Source organism: Patella vulgata, chromosome 3 (assembly GCF_932274485.2).
Source record: "Patella vulgata chromosome 3, xgPatVulg1.2, whole genome shotgun sequence".
Classification (NCBI taxonomy): domain Eukaryota; kingdom Metazoa; phylum Mollusca; class Gastropoda; family Patellidae; genus Patella; species Patella vulgata.
In genome coordinates, this window is record NC_065881.2 from 62,141,861 (window position 1) to 62,158,858 (window position 16,998).

Genomic DNA, 16,998 nt, shown 5'->3' on the forward strand with positions numbered 1-16,998 from the left:
GAAAACACCCCAGGAATTTCAGGTATGGTTTCCCCTTGTCAGGGTGCAGGACATTGGCTCCAGCATGGAACAGCGTCTAGTCATTTGGATGGAAGGAAACAACCGAGGTCCCGTGTATACACTGCCTTGAACCTAAAAGAACCCTTGATACTTGGAATTCAATTGCTGTCCGGGCAAAATTTCTCTCATATACACTACATGGATGTATACCCGTATGCCCGTATTTATTAGCCCAGGTAGGTGCAGAAAAGTAGTATGTTAACCCCATTTCATTGCATTTTCAATTCCACATGTACATGGTTTATTGCACATTCATAATGCAAGTTTCAATACTGAGGCGTTACAATTCATATCTACAACAACTGTTAGGTAGACAAAGGTTAAATATTGTAATTGTATGCCAGACGGTTTATTGATTGTTATTACAATTTCTTAGAAATCATTACAGATTTAGACAAGGATCATTTGAACTGCACTTATGAACCTTATTTTCAGGTGCATATCCAAAGGGGGCGTATCCAGGGATCCGGACCCTCCTTTGATGGGGCGGTATTCCCCCTGTTTTTGGCTCACTTCACTGTATTCCTATGCATGTATGCACCTAAATGAGCAGAAATATTGTCTCAAAGTTTTTGATATTATCCACTTCAAGAGTAGTTCCACCCGACTTAACGCCAAGCTTGACATTGTCTCCACCTTGGACCCCCCGCTGCTCAAATTGCTAGACACACCCCTGATTTTATATTGTACATAATATTCAGATATCATTTACTGCCTGCTATACAACATACATGTATGTATAAAATATCTACTTCCTGTTCAAAATATATACAACCTTTTATTGTTCTTGAAGTACTTGTTTGATTGCATTTTCTTATGTTTACAAGTGGTGATCTTGTTTCATATATAAAATACTTGTTGCTATATTTTTTTGTTGTTGATTGAGTGGAAGTACTAACAATAAGAATATCCATAGAACTTGGTTAGAAAGATGGCCGAAAGTGATCAGATGATATTTACCTTAAAGCCATTAAGATGTTAGCCAATCACTAGCATAAAATGTCACCTCACTTCAAGTATGTACATATATTGGTGTTTATGAACACAGCTGGGAAGGAAAGTTTGTAGATTTAGCACCAGTAAGTTTTCCGAATGGGTTTGCAATCTGAATCTAGGCCAAGTCATCACATACTGTCAATAGAGTTTAATTTCAGGAAATCCCTGGAGGCACATGTATTATTTTGTTGAGGACATTGAGTAATGGCAACAAATTTGCATTAGCATAAGATTAAGAGCAGGGACTTACCTGCAGTGCTGGAAATAAAGGTTATAGTTGTATCTGACAAAATATCAGACAATGCTGAACTGACATTTTGAACTTTGTGCCAGACATGTATTTATAATATCAATAAATACACAGAAACCAAAAATAAATCTGTACTAGACAAAATGACAGGCACCAGAGGAAATAAACCTGACCAGACCTGAATTGTTTCTGACAATGTTTGTGACAGGTGCCTTATTTCCAGTCTTGATGACATGTTTAACTAAGTACTAGTTGAAGCTATGGGTGATAATAACATAATGGTTTTTTTTTCTGATTGAACCTGTGCTTATAGGAGCATTGAAGGTGGAGGCAGGGGATAATTAGAAACTACTACGCCCGTTTTCATATAAATGTAAAATATCCTCACTCCAGTGCATTTTAATTATATTGTTCATGTAATTGTCACTATTATAAACTATCTGAAAGTTTGTTTTGCTTTTAGTGTGTAGAAATGGAGAATTCAAGTTCGGTACACTTAAGAAATTTTAGAGATAATGTTTGTTTGATATGACCATATTGAATTTATTTGGAAAAATATATTATTATCTAGAATGAAGGTGGAGCTTTTTCTCAAAACATTTACCTGACATGTAATCTTCCTTCTCTTATCTTATAACAACATAGAAATTCTTCATGTTTAGATTATATTGAGTGTCTTGTTTTCTTTTTATTCCAGCTAATTATATAAGTAAAATAAAAAGTAAACTGTCAGCTAGATGAAGATCTCAGTTGACATTTAGTAATGTGAGAAAGTTTAAAGCGATGTAAATGGGTTTTACTATATTTATGTGAAATACTGTCACAGGAAGTTTACTCATGAAAGCTTTAGTGAACTGTATTTGAAGAATGTCTTCGGGTTGTCTTTAATATGTAGTCATGAAACTAATACTCCATTTTGTTTCAATTTCGTTTTGTTTTGTTTTGATTGTTCATTTAACCAAGTTATTCTATGGACTGTATCTTCAGTGCAACTGATGGTTGATTCTGATAGTTATAGACTCTCTTCACTAGTCTGAAATGACAGATCGAATATAGTGACAACCTTTATGGACTGCTCGGACGAATTGCCTACTGTGGGGATATGTTAAATTGCCTGGCAATTTAGCTTTATACATGTAACAGTATTTTCATTCAATACTTTTATTGAATACACCTATAGCGATGTGTTCCTATTATTTCATTTCCTTTTATAAAAAAAAAGCAGAAAGCAATATTACACTGACAAAAGAAAGCAATGAACAGAAAGTATTCTGTGAGATTGTCAATAAATTTCAGACAACTATATTGATTGAATAAAAACACTGAATTGAAAATGTTATAACTTTATTTGTGGTTATCTTTAATACTTTACTCTTGTCTTTAAACCAGTAACACATCAGATATAAATAAATTGTAACTTTTTATATGGGCACTTTGCTTTTATTTGAAAATTTCATAATCTATTAATGTAGAAATGAATTAACCAGTCCTGGAAATAATTATTTTAGTTGTTCTTGACAAAATTTCATTAGCCCAGTCGGAGCAGAACAGTAGGATGTTAAACCCCATTTCTTTTACATAATAAAGAGTCTACATTTATAATATGTAAATTACAGGTTCTTGAAATACAGATATTAGGTTTATGTTTGTGCATGGTCATTTTAGAATCAAACTGAATCTGAAGACTTAAGAATTTCCACTTTCAAACAGTTTTACTTCAGTCTTATGCCTTATATCCTCAATACATTGTTCAAGGTTTAAACACTTTCACATACAGTTGATAACCATTAAGTGAGATAAATAATTGTATAACATCGCCAATCGGCATATCAAAAAGCAAATCTATTGTGCCATAAAATTTCCTAAAGTGGATTTGTATTAGAAGTAAACCACAGAGGATCTCACAAACTTTAGGGAGAGCAAATCTGACGCACAGTTATCAATAACTATAAGCTCCTGTAAATGATCAGTCAAATATGGTTCAAATGACTTTAAAGCACAATTGGATATATACCAAATCTGTTCGATAGATGTTTTATTAATACATATATGAACAAATCTGTTATATTCTCACTTATTGGTAAAATGCAGTCACTTACATTTTCCGGGAGGATAAGGGTAGTTTGATGTGATAGACTTGAAAGAAATCAACTTAAATATATAAAAAGGTCAAAAGTCATTTTCTTTGTTTTTGTTAAGAGAAGACAGGATGTTTAGTTAAGTTCAGATTAGCTGATGTTGAAGAAAACAAAAAAAAAGGCCTCAAGGTTAAAAGATGGTTGAATGAAACACTAATCCTCTTAGGAGATTTTAAAGTGATGGATTTCTCGCACCCAATAGCCTTCATTCGCTTATCTTATTTGAAAGTTAAGGGATATGCTACATAGGTTTAATGATTCAAGTTTAATCAAATATATTTGAAACATTTCAAATCAGAACATATTGTGTTATTCTGAATTGAAGGTTCATTTGCTTAAAATTTTCATAGTTTGTTGAAATAATTGATACAGTTTATTGGACCTTTTCAACCGTTATATTCCTTAAGTAAATTTCATTATTATACCAATGCTAAAAAAAGCACAGAAGCAATAATTAAAGTTTAAAAAACTAGGACAAGTTGTATTGTAAATAGACATTTATCTTCTTCAATGTTAAGTTGTAGAGCTGGTTCTGTGATGTACCAGGTGAAATTATGCATTTAGTACTTTAAACAAATATGCTACATTCAGTGTAGGTGTGTGTAGATAGATCAACCTGTCTTTTTACATGTTTAACTCGAGTCTAACAGGTGACTCTTGATTTGAACAGTGGGTGGTACAAGATCTATAGACATTGGATATATTAAATGGACAAGGACCATATGGTTTTCATGATTTTGTGTTGATAAATTGATGTGTATCTTGCACCAGATGTATTTATTCATCTGTCTTAAACCTCATAAAAATACAGACTTCATTGCTCATCTCAAAATATTGCTGCCATATCTCTGTATCAAATTACGGAACTATGGTTTATGGAGGATTTTAGAAGTTTTTGGTATGTTGTTGTTATGAATTCACACCTGTGTTTGTTGTTTTTAGTATCCCCAAGAAGAGTGGATGATATGAAAATAATGAAAAGTTTTCAACAAAATATGTATTATTTCTGAAAAAAAAATGTCTAGGTGAAACTTGTTAAGAAGTGATTGATAACATAAAAGTATGATATATGATAGATATGAATGTATACTTAAAGATAAGTTTTTTATTTCCATTATTTATATGGTACTATGGCTATCAGTTTTTGTCCGAAGTTGAGTATCAGTTGCCATGTTTTACTTCATGTCAATTTATCATCTGCATCATCAGCTGTCGTCTTGAATTATAAATTTATTTCCACCATACAAACCACAACAAAATATTGTGAACTATGTGAACTTCCCATTTAGATTCAGGATTCCCCATTGCAAAGCACATGTAAATTAAACAGTTTGCTATACTACTTTATAATTAAGATTTACAATCACTTTGTAAAATGGGTCCACATCTCATTTAAATCGTTTAAAGTTTGCTAGAAAATAAGCAACTCCTTATTAGAGCCATGACTGTCAGACAAAATGGACATTTTTATAATGTTATTTTTCTCAACTCATCAGTAGTTACATGCAAGTGAAAGGGGTGGAAATAGCATTAAAAGTTTTGTTCTCAATTTCCCATCTCATATTTCTTCAAGAAACTAATTTGAGGATAATTATATTACTTCTTTATTGTCTGCTAATTGAAATGGTGATTGCTGTGTCTGCTTTTAGAAAATGGTGGTCGTTTTTTGTTTATCAGAATATTGAAGAGTGTTGGGAGTGAAATAAAGACCACCTATTTACATCGTATATTATTGTGATAGTTTAAAAGTTTAGAGGATCAATTACCACTTGATACCTGTAGACACTGATTACATACATCTTCACACCTTGTTTAAACTGACTAAATATTAATACAGAACATTGGACTTTTAACCTGTCTGTTTGTAAATATTATTGTCACAAGTCAAAACAAGCTTAACATGAAGTCTTATTTAAAGAATGTAAATTAAGAGAAAGTGGGGAGTTTTGTAGGCTACAGACTTATAATTATCCTGCTAGTAATTTTTGGCCCCCCCCCCCTCCTGTCTTTTGGAGAAAGCAAATACCTGTTAAAATGGTTTGTCCGCATGCCTCAGACACTTTTTTAACACAATAATTTTGCTTCTACCTTAGGCAATGTTGAAACTTGGTGAGTGAGATGTTCTTGGATGTGTTCAATGATGAACATTTTCTTCTTAGGCCAAGCATAGATAACCAATTTCATTTGTTGATGATTTGGTACATGATAACTTTGATTTTAGTTCAGTGAAACTTCTGAAATTTCACATATAGTTTCATTAATCAATACCTTGACTATATTTGATAATGAGCTTTTTTTGTTCAAATTAATAATAGATGTTTTATGAAAAGATAGAAAAATGTCATCAATTTATTTTGGGAATGAGGTGATGAACATCAGCCTATCGGATGGTTTGTTTATTCTTGTATTAAAATGTTCAAATATAACTTAACAAATATGGAGAAACGAGAAAATGAACATTGATTATTTCAATAAATATTTGCATTATTTGAGAAGTTAGATATTTTCTAAAACCAATGTCTTGAGTAATCAAACATTACATGAACCAATCCTGTTGGTCTAATTCTCTAACTATATTCATGAATTTTTAGAACAACAATGGCATGAAGTGTGCATCACGCTTTTCTAGTGAATGAAATAGAATCTGATGACTAGAAGATTAACAGTTTCTTTAATTAAAAAGCAGAATAACTCCTTTGGTGATGATTTAATGTCAACAACAGCCAGGGATTTGCAATGATTCTCAATGTTTCTGATAGATTTATTTGTTTAGGTGAAGGCATTGCTGCTTTTATCACTACAGTTACTTGACTTCTTGACCCTTCTCATAGCTGCAGGGAGGAAACCAAATACTGGAATCCGCCCCTAGTTTAACAAATGGTGGACATTTCTGCGGATCTCAGATATAATCAGAATGGCAAAACACTTATTTTCAATAAACAAGGAAAAGAGAACCGAAATCATGGCTGATCATTATAGTAATCAATATAACTTATAGACAATTAAACAACGGTACTTTGCTGCATCTTGACAAAAATGAGACTAAATATGATGATTTTATGCTGATTGGACCAGTTCTTGAGGCTTAAATAGCTGTAGTACATGAGTATTAATGAAGTCTGTCAATGTAGTCTGAAGTGCCTGTATCTTAATTAGATCACACAGGGTTGAGTATTTACATACTAGCTGAATTGACCATTTCAATGATTATCCTATTTGAATTTCGTTTTTTTACTTTGGTCTTTTCTATGAATGTCTTGTAATTTTAAGGATGGTAGCCAAGTAGAATTTAATAAGAACTAATCTGACAATAATATGATTAATACTAGCCCTTGGATTTTATTCACTGAAAGAATGTTCAATTTGAAAGTTGTTGAATAATGTTTGACATCAAAATCATTGACGAATTTTCAAAGTATTGAAATACTTAAAGTGACCCCTTGATTTAGTGTAGATGGTACATGTTACTATCTCTCACATCACTATTAAACTCTAATTTTATTAGATACATACTGATATCTTCATCAAACATGCTTCATTAATCAATCTGGCTGTTTATTCTATCTAAATAAATAAAACTCAATCACTGCAGACGCCAAATTACCTTCATCATACAAATCCAACTGACCATTAAAACGAAATAGAGGTAATTATGTCTCTACATAAATTAATATACTAACATCTTATCTTATCATAGTTCATAAAGTTTACCTCTTAAAATATTACACATCCAGAGAATAAGTACATCTAAATGTACGAAAGAGACAAGAACTTTATGCAGACTTTGCAAAATTTGGGGTATTCTTTAAAAGGATGAGGGGGGGGGGCCCATACATTGGAGCAAAGGGTACTCATCAGAGTGCCGCATGCATTAGTGGTTTGGTGTAGTCCCCAGAGTCTTCGTCGCAGCCTCATTAAACAGAAACTAAAATCTTGGAATCCCATTGCTGGCTGCAGGTGCTGGTCTGAACAGTGATGACCAGTCTCACTTGTGCTGAGGGCCGTGCCCCCCCCCCCCCCCCTGGATCTGTGCCTGTGAACCCTACCTAAATTTTGATTTGCAGGTTAGTTATTTGCTGAGCTCTTAAATCTTGAATTAGATTTAAAAGACTGCTTATCGAAATTCAGATTGTGTGAAGTTCAAATACATTTCATTGTATAAAATATATGAATATGGGTAGAATGTTTTTGGTATAGTCAAAAAATGGCATTTGTTAATCATATGATATAATATATAGTTTGGCATTAAATAGCCCCAAATTGTACTGTGCATTTAATTTAGTGAAATGAAATGAGATTTAATTCTGGACTGAAGTATTTGTCCTGAGGGGAACAATTGGTGTTTACAAATTTATTGAGCATGCTAATTGACATACAGTACTTAATTACTGGTTTTATACCTGAAGCCAATAGGTAGTTTTTCCACTCCATTGAAGTCTAGTTTTATTGTTATATTTAACCACTGGTATCAAATTCTAGATCAGTGGTTAATATTCATCGTATCACTAAGGTTTATGTGATAGAATTTGTTCAGAAAATTAGAATATTTGACCCCTATTTTAAAATGATAGAAGAATGTTTAGGACATTGACCTCCCTCATTAATTAAATTTGATCATGTCAAGATTTCAAATACAAAGATACACTTATACTCAATGGTAAAACTGATAAATATAGGATATAATATGACATAAATAGGATAAAAATCATTTTAAATCTCAAGTTTTGCACTCTTGTCAAAATAATGTCAAAAGTATATAAATAACATAGAGTTCACAAAATTTGACATTAATCTTTGTTATGATTATTTCACATTGTACAATATTAGACTAAATAAATCATAACCTTATGTAATTAAACACAAGTTTGATATGTACATGTCCCCACAGATGTGTCAACAACAGATTAAGTCCATTTAGTTTTGGACATCCCAGTAAATAAATATATGTTGATAGCCTATGTTTACCTATCTACATATTATTGATAAAATTTCTTTTGTACTTTATATGTAGACTATAAGTCTTCTTTACTTGATAATAAACATAGTCTATTTATATATTAAAGCAGACTGCAAGAGGGGTGAGACATAGAAAGTTTCAGTTCAGCTCTAATTTAGGAGCTATTTTTGGATTAATCCATTTGTGTGTGTTTATTGAACTTGGATAAAGTATACTCTTTGGGATATTTAAGGTAAAATACACACCTTTCTTGGTATTTGTACACATATTCAAGTCTTTTTTCAGCATTATATTCAGACAAGTTTTATTTGAAACATGTTGCTATATTTTATGTATGTGCAGAATGTGTTTTTATCTTCATATGGTTTCCAATATAAAAATTCTTGAGTTCAGTTCTGATTGAACCATTGAATATATTTAATCACTGCTGTTTTTTTGATACATATTTTGGTGTATAAGGGAGGACATGTTTTTGATAAAGAAATAGTTATGGAGAGATCAGTAAAGAAATGTTATAAATTATTCATATTGCCTTAAAGATAGTGTTATGATTGTATTGATGAGATCAATTTATTCAGACTACTTGACCAGTATCTAAATATGTTATTGTGATTGACACTTTTCCTCACTAAACTGTTTACATGATATTTAAGTGTCTATTTGTATCGTATCCACACATTCTTAGTTTGAGATTGCTTTCACATTTAAAGTAACAATGCATGATTTGTATTTTTGGGAAAAATTCAAATTTCTTTTGACAGTGGGAACACGCGAAAGACCCATCAGTACTGATACAGTGCACCAACGTCTCACCAGAGAGAACATCCATTGCCGTAGACCTTCCTGTGGACCGATCCTCACCCCTCGCCATCGAAGTGAATGTCTACAGTTTGCCCAACAGCACCAGAACTGGCGACACAGGCAATGAAAAACTGTTCTGTTCACAGATGAAAGTCAGTATTGCGTATCGACTGCAGATGGCAGGACCAGAATATGGCGTTGACGTGGCCAGCGTTATTCTGACCAATGAGTCATTGAACGAGACTCATGGGGATGTCCAAGCATAATGGTTTGGGGTGGAATTGGCCTGAACCAGAAAGTGGGTCTTGTGGTGTTCCAAAATCTTGGTCCAGAGAGAGGAGGCGGCATCACATCAGTGCGCTACATCGATCAAGCTCTCAGACTCCAAGTCATACCATATTTCGGATGTCATCGAAACAATGTTTTCCAGCATGACAACGCCCAGGCCCACACTGCCAGAGTTACTCAGGACTTTCTACAGCACAACGGTGTCAACGTTATGCACTGGCCAGCCCTTAGTCTGGACTTAAACCTGATTGAACATCTTTGGGATGAAATTCAGAGGAGACTTAATAACGTCGTACCGATACCGGATTGTGGCAGGCATTTCTGAGAGAGTGGTTCCAGGTGCAGTGGCATTCATCAATTGTCTGGTCCACTCCATGTACAGATGCTGCGCTGCTGTTATTGACACTCGTCGTGGACACACCAGATACTGATGTATAGACTGTGTACGGACTCTAAACCTTCTTGTAATGAATAAATCACTAATGTGTCAACATACTGTTCACAAAAAATTGCTTTGATCCATTTGGTAAGTCGTTTTCTAGAATGATTTGATTAAAGTGCGATTTTCAGTTTGTCATTTCTTTGTAAATATTGAACAGAATTGAACCATTTTTTGACTGATATTCCTGTTAGAAATTCAACTTTCACAATATTGTCAGATTCCTACAGCACTAAAACCATGCTCACAGTTTTTAAACTCAGTGCTAAAATAAATAAACTCTGACAATAGATTTGTTATTATTACATAATTAGATCCCCATCTACACTTGGTTCAGTAAACATCAAAAATATTGTTCTTGCATTAAAAAGAAATTTGCATTGTTTATGTCCATAAAAATAAAATTAGAAAACCCTTTTCCTGGGGTTGCTTTTTTATTAATATCATTGGATTTATAACAACAACAACAAAACAACACATCAGTTAGTTTATCACTATGATTCTTCAGTAAAGATAATTATAATGTATTTTTAGAAAAAAACCTGCATTCTCATCAACAGCTGTACTTGCTGTGATGATTACACATTATCTTTTAAGAAAGTTGCATGTGTATAAAAAAATGTATTCATCTTTCCTAGCCTAAAGATATATTTCACATTATCAGATAAAACTGTTTACTGAAAGAAACATCTGTTGAAAGGCAAAATTAGATGCTAGTAGCTAAAAACATGAAAGTCAAACTGAACTTAAAAGAAGTCAACGAAAACATCAAATTATCAGAATAAGTAATTGGAGAATGATCCCGACCCCCCCCCCCCCTCCCAACTAAAGAGTGAATGATTTTCCACTTTTGGTGATCTGTTTGTTTGTCAGTTCAGGTTTGGCATCTGCCCTGAGGCTGAAATTTGGGGTATCAGGGCAGCTCAAGCCGGGCAGTAACATGTAGTTTTGGAATTTACTACTTCTGGTTTCACAAAATTCTATAAGGAACCATTGCAGGGCTCTACTCGTGAAATGCCAGGTAATCAACTAGTAATTAATAAGCATGTGGAGTATTTAGCATCAATTTTCCATTAAGTTGCATCTTTGCTCTTAAATTTAATGAACAAATTTGTGGATTTAACATTACTTAGTGGTTGACATATACTGAGACACATTGAAAGCGCACCGCTTTTATAAATGGTAATTTTCTTGTGTCCCTAAATATCCAGCCTACAATCATGCCAAAAATCACATTTCAGCTGCATTATGTCTCACCAGCAGTTCCAGTCAAATCAGTTTTATCTCCGTATATAAATGCTTGGATATGAATAAGAATAATGCATTCTATGTTTTGATTTAGAATTACAGTAATTGCATCTGGCAGTATTTTAACATCACAATATTTCATTGATGTAATTAAAAGCCAGTGGAAGCATTTTTTTCTTGCCAGCAATCTACCTGTGGTCCAGTAAATATCCACAGCTAATTTGTCAGTCCTGTAGGTTGGCCAGGTGTTTTAAAATACAGTAAAGCACTTTAGATCACGAGATTTGTCATAAATTCAAGGAACATTTTTTAAGTCTCAACTCTCAAGCTTGTATGACAATAAGTAGGGTTGCTTGTCCTTATATTCTCTCATTTTTTCTGAGACTGCACACAAGAGAATTGTTGAACACTCTCTCTAAAAATGATCAATGCATGCCTTATTTGAAGAATGATTTAAACACATTTTACACCCTTTCATGCTCATAAGAAATTTTGTACACAATGAATTTTCCAAACAGACTATACTGAAATATCAAGGTTACATCTTTTTCTCACATTTAAAGATGTGCAACTGATAGTGTTATAGGACTTGAAAAGTAAACAATTATATACATGCTTGAAAAGATGATTTGATGATAAGTGGTGGTTCTTATACACATGTATTTATTATGATTATAAGCAGATTTTTTTCTGGCCTGCAGCATTTTTACACATCCTCACTTCTGATCATATCAATATGTCGACAATTAGAAGTATGCATATTAAATACACTGTGTGTCAAATCTCACCATTCCGAACACATGTGTTGGAGAATAAATTGTAAAAAAACAAAAAATAGTGTGGATTATAGCTTTGTAGCTTTAAATTATTTCCTAGCATTATATGCAGCGATTATATTTGTGACTGTCAATTCATTAAAATAGTTGACCAATAAGTGTTATAATCTTAGTAGTAAATTTTAGTGATGGGTTTTCGGTGTTATGCATTGTTTGACACCAATTTGAAACCAAATGTAACATTTTCAAACCAGAATTGATTTTAATAAATAAGTTTATATTTTATCATATATGATCTCAAGGCTAACAAGATGTTTTCAATGTTTTTTAATTTTTTGTCTTGCTACAAAAAATAAATACAAAAGAAGATGTGTTTTCTCAGACGAGTTCACTTTTGAGTGTCTACATTCATTGATCCAAACATTTCAGTGAAGTAGAAAAAAACCCTGTATGAATGTTGATTGTTGGTTAAGATTATTATTTGTTGACAGCAAAATACCTATATTTATTAAAACTAGCCTGTAACAAAGTTATACTACTAGTACACAGTGGTGTGATTTTGTACCCAACATGTCAGGCTAACCACACAATAAGAATATTAGTCTGAATCATATTATAACTATTCTATATGAATGGGTGCAGCTTTTTATTATTCTCTAACTTTATTTGCCGGTTTCAATTACCCAGTGTAGAGACCCATTGTTCACTGACCAAGATCTTATATTGAACAGACGTGAAATCCACCATTTTGTACCTTTAATCAGGTTTTGACTGTAGGGATTTATTGGAATCACGTTTTATTATGTATTTCCTTCTTTTGGGGTTTGTTTGAACAAACTGGAGTGGTCATTCAACCGGAAATCAATGGAATTAACTTTTTTTTCCCTTTTTGTCTAAATTTGCCAACATATAGATCAAGATTAACATAGAAGCTTGATAACTTACTGTTCTGAAAAGGTATGATAATAGAGTTATATATGAAAAAGATCTTATTAAAGCATGTTTGTCACATACTGATACTTTCTTTATAAACACTTCATTCACAGCAAGTGGGTTTTTCACACATATTCCCACACATATTCAATAATACCACTGATAGTGATAATAAGTTCATATATATAGTCCAGTTTGAACTAACACAGGTATTACCCAGTATTTATAGTCCAGCTTCAACTTACACATTGTTTTCAGTAATATAAAATACACAGCTTAGCCGATTGGGTACCAAATACTTGGCATATTTCTTACTGTGATTCTTATTTTTGATGGTGTAAATGCTAAAAGGAATGAAAGCATTTGTCTTTTGTCTTTTATGTCTGGTAGATTCTCAAATGTTCATTTTCACCTTCCTATTGTTCATATTATTATTTGATCCATTTTAGATAAAATTCATCATGTTTGATGCACAAAATAAAGAAGGCAACCTAAAATTAATTGAATATGACTGAAGAAATGATTTAAAATTAAATAAGAGTCAAAAATAATCTGAAACAGTAATTGTATCCCTTACTAAATGTATATGAGAATATGTTATAACCACCAAAATAAGCTCAGTATAAAACACAGCTAAAGGCTTATTTGGGAAGTTAGCTCCCAAATCTTTTGGAATTTAATTTTTTCTTCTCATAAACTGTATTTCAGATTTTTATCACTCTGAATATGATCGATAAGTATAAGAATGGATATGATATCTTGATAAGTTGATCTATATGTTTGCTTGTCTTTTCCAAGTTAAAAATGAGATTATCACCATGTACTTAAAACTAAGAGAATTAGATTGATGTTACTATTCTGGTAGTGTAACTAAGCTCGAGAGCTGTAAATAAGATTATCAGGACATGCATGTCTTACAGGATATCATTAGAGAGATAACTAACATGAACAATGAGATAACCAGCAAAAAATAACCCCACTTCTTTAATACCATTTGGAAGCTTTATGCCCACCAGCAATCAGCCCTAAGGCTTCACTGAGAAAGTGTGTAGGCTGGTAGGGGTCTTCTTTAGTCACTAATCTAAGCCTTTTATCTGCTTTCGACTTGAACAGAAAACTTATTGCTATCAGCTTGTCCACAGAAATCTGTCTTGGCTTGAAGCTATTCAGAGCTGTTGAACATTAGCACAGCTTTCACTGCACAGTTCTCTTATAGAATGTGTTCATGGAGTTTGGAGTAATTATCGGAAAGTGTGGGTAGGGGAATGGTTATTGTATTACCGTAACTGGTAATTTCATTTTGGAGATAATGATATAAAGTCACATGGTTTATAACACATGCATGGATGATGGGTGTGTACTAAATCATGGTTGACTGCTGATATAGAATTGTGTTGTTATTATTCTCTGATACTCATTGAGAATTTTATGTGGATATAGGTGACAGTTTTTCAAGGTAAGAGAAATTTGTGTTTATTGAATATTTAAAACTATGTGATCGACTTATAACAGTTTTACTACATTTGAGGGTTAAGTTGTGGAGACTCATTTTGAATCTTTATTTTTAAAACTTTGTTTAAAACAAAAGTTGTCAACATTATTTTTTTTAAGGAATAATATTTATAATCCTAATTTTTGTCCATAATTTTTTTTTTTGGGCCAAATTTTCCTAAGGGAAATGAAAATATTTCAACAAAAATTCAACAAATGTCATAATAGAGTAAATTTTTTGCTTCAAATATACCAGTGTTTTTTGACATGGTCCACAGTGTTACAACAAGTATGGCTAATTGAAGATAGCAAACAGTGAAAAAATCTAAAGTATTTGTCAAATTGTTTACTTGTGCACTTGAAATTCATATTGCAATGAGAAAAGGACTAATTGTTGAAACCTGTGTTTGTAGAAATGATTTTAAATGGCTCCAGGAACAAATACAACCCATTTCCATATTAACATTCCTGTGTAACACATTTCACTGGAATTTCAGAATAACTATCAATACTGTTTGTCATGTAGATTAATTGTTATTTATCGGCCATGTTTGTTTATGTGCTCAAACATTTAATTTTATCTCTGCCTCCCTACTGATCTCATTCAATTGAACACATCAGGGGGCCACAGGACAAAATGGGTTGGGCTTTTTACACATGTTACAATTGATTTTATGATTTGTGACTCCATATTGAAAGACAAACTAGAAATCGAGAAAAGTATGCATACAATTCTGTATCAAATTGAAATATCTCTATTTCTTATTTATTTATCTGCAAATACTACATTTTCCAAAACTGTAAAAACTGTAGGATTTTCTTTTTTCGGGTAAGACCAAAATGTAATTATTCATTTTAGAAAAAAATCACTCTGCTCGACTGGTCATTTATACATAAACATTAATTGTCTGTTATATACTATCTTTGCTTGACCTGTTTGGACAAAAAAAATGTATAATCTTCGTACTATGAGTTGCCAATATTATATTATATAAAATATTACAAAACCCTTACAGACTTTCTTTTCTTAAATCTTTGTTGGAAATTGTATGCGGTTCCCTGGATTGGTGGGAATTCATAGGTATGCCACTGACACCAACCCAATAAATAAAATGGAAATAAGAATGTAACATGCAACAAACTGCACTTATTAGTCAACTTTACCATGGGAGATTTTCTAGAAAAAATCACAAGCAAAGGCCAAAAACATTGTTATGCTCAGCAAGACTTCAATTCACCCCCAACCCTCATTCCCTTTTTTAAACTCTGACATCTGCTTCTACTACACAATTATTTACTTTTATCTGTCACATATTTGTAAACACCCACATATGGTGATTAAATATGTGCATGTTTATTATAAGATGATTGTTAATATAATAACTTGATAATTGATGTCTACCATATTGGCATTGATGAATGATAATGACATGATGAATTAAAAGTCTTGTTCCCTGTCATGCACTAATTATCAATTTAATGAAGAATTCTCTTAATTTAAAGATACATGAAAATGAGATTAATATAGATTTTATTATTATGCAATTATCTTGGGCATTATAACCAGTGTTAAAGTGTTGATTAATTATGATGAAATCTCTCATGAGTGATAACTGTCACTTTCTCCTGTGTGTAGAAATGATTGAATTAAAAAGTTGATTATTATATAATTTATATTAAGCCAGAATTCTTCTTCAAAGTTATCTGATGTGACAATGACAATCCAGTGTGGACATACAAACTGTACTTTGTAATGTAATGTTTTCTTCAATGTAGTACCTTTATCTGGGTTGTAGTGAATATGGGATAATGAAAGGTATTTTTTCACAATTTGTTTTAAAGTCCTGACGCCTTTTCGTGGTAGTATATAATGGTGTACTTGAAGAAGATCCATTGGACATTTGATTAATCGAGTGCAAAGTATCAGTTCGGTATCAGTTATAATTATTTTAACATGAACAAGATTTGAGTGAAGATTTATCACCCCTTAATTTGCATTCAAAATTATAAATTAGTTTTCTATGACAATGGTGGGCTGTTTGTCTTTAAGGACCACCATCCCCAAATAATAATAGGGGTGGTTGCTGCCTTACACAGCATGACTGTAAATGTACAGAGTACGATGTTAACCCTGTAATTTATCTGTGTTGTGAAGTTGTTATATTTGAGTAATGTAATGAATACCTGACATACAATGACACATAGAATACTGGCCCTACCCGATTTGAACTTGACTGACCAACTATTAAAATATGCTACATGTTTCACTCTTGATTAGACTGAAACACAGCTATTGATGTACATTAATAATTGTGATTGATCTACTTGAACTATACTCATGTGTTGAGGGTTTATTTTAGGGGGCAAAACTAAAATATCCAGATTCCACTTAACATAAAAATTTGTTATTTTGGGATCAGTTATAATCTTGTTAAATATAGAGACATCTATATAATGATTTCTTGAAGAAGTAAACCCCCTTGTGTATGACGGTGAATTAGTTATAAGGGAATAAGTTATGGATGTTATAACTAGTGCCCCATTGATTCTCATTTCTTATTGAAGATCTAAGCTATAGATTGTTCTTTACTAGCCCTTAAAATTAAGTTTATTGATCCAAG

General features: G+C 32.4%; 1 protein-coding gene across 7 annotated transcripts in view; it reads left to right on the forward strand.

The window, feature by feature from the left end:
• The window catches only part of LOC126814486 (pleckstrin homology domain-containing family G member 4B), an 88,506-nt gene that overhangs the window by 20,824 nt on the left and 50,684 nt on the right, over nucleotides 1-16,998 (forward strand). Inside the window, exon 1 of one of the 7 annotated variants that reach the window (XM_056099876.1) lies at nucleotides 12,806-12,910. The exons of the other annotated variants lie outside the window; for them this stretch is intronic. The gene's annotated coding sequence lies outside the window, so the exon portion shown is untranslated. Of the gene's footprint in view, nucleotides 1-12,805; nucleotides 12,911-16,998 lie in introns of those variants that run through there. 7 annotated transcript variants of the gene reach the window in all.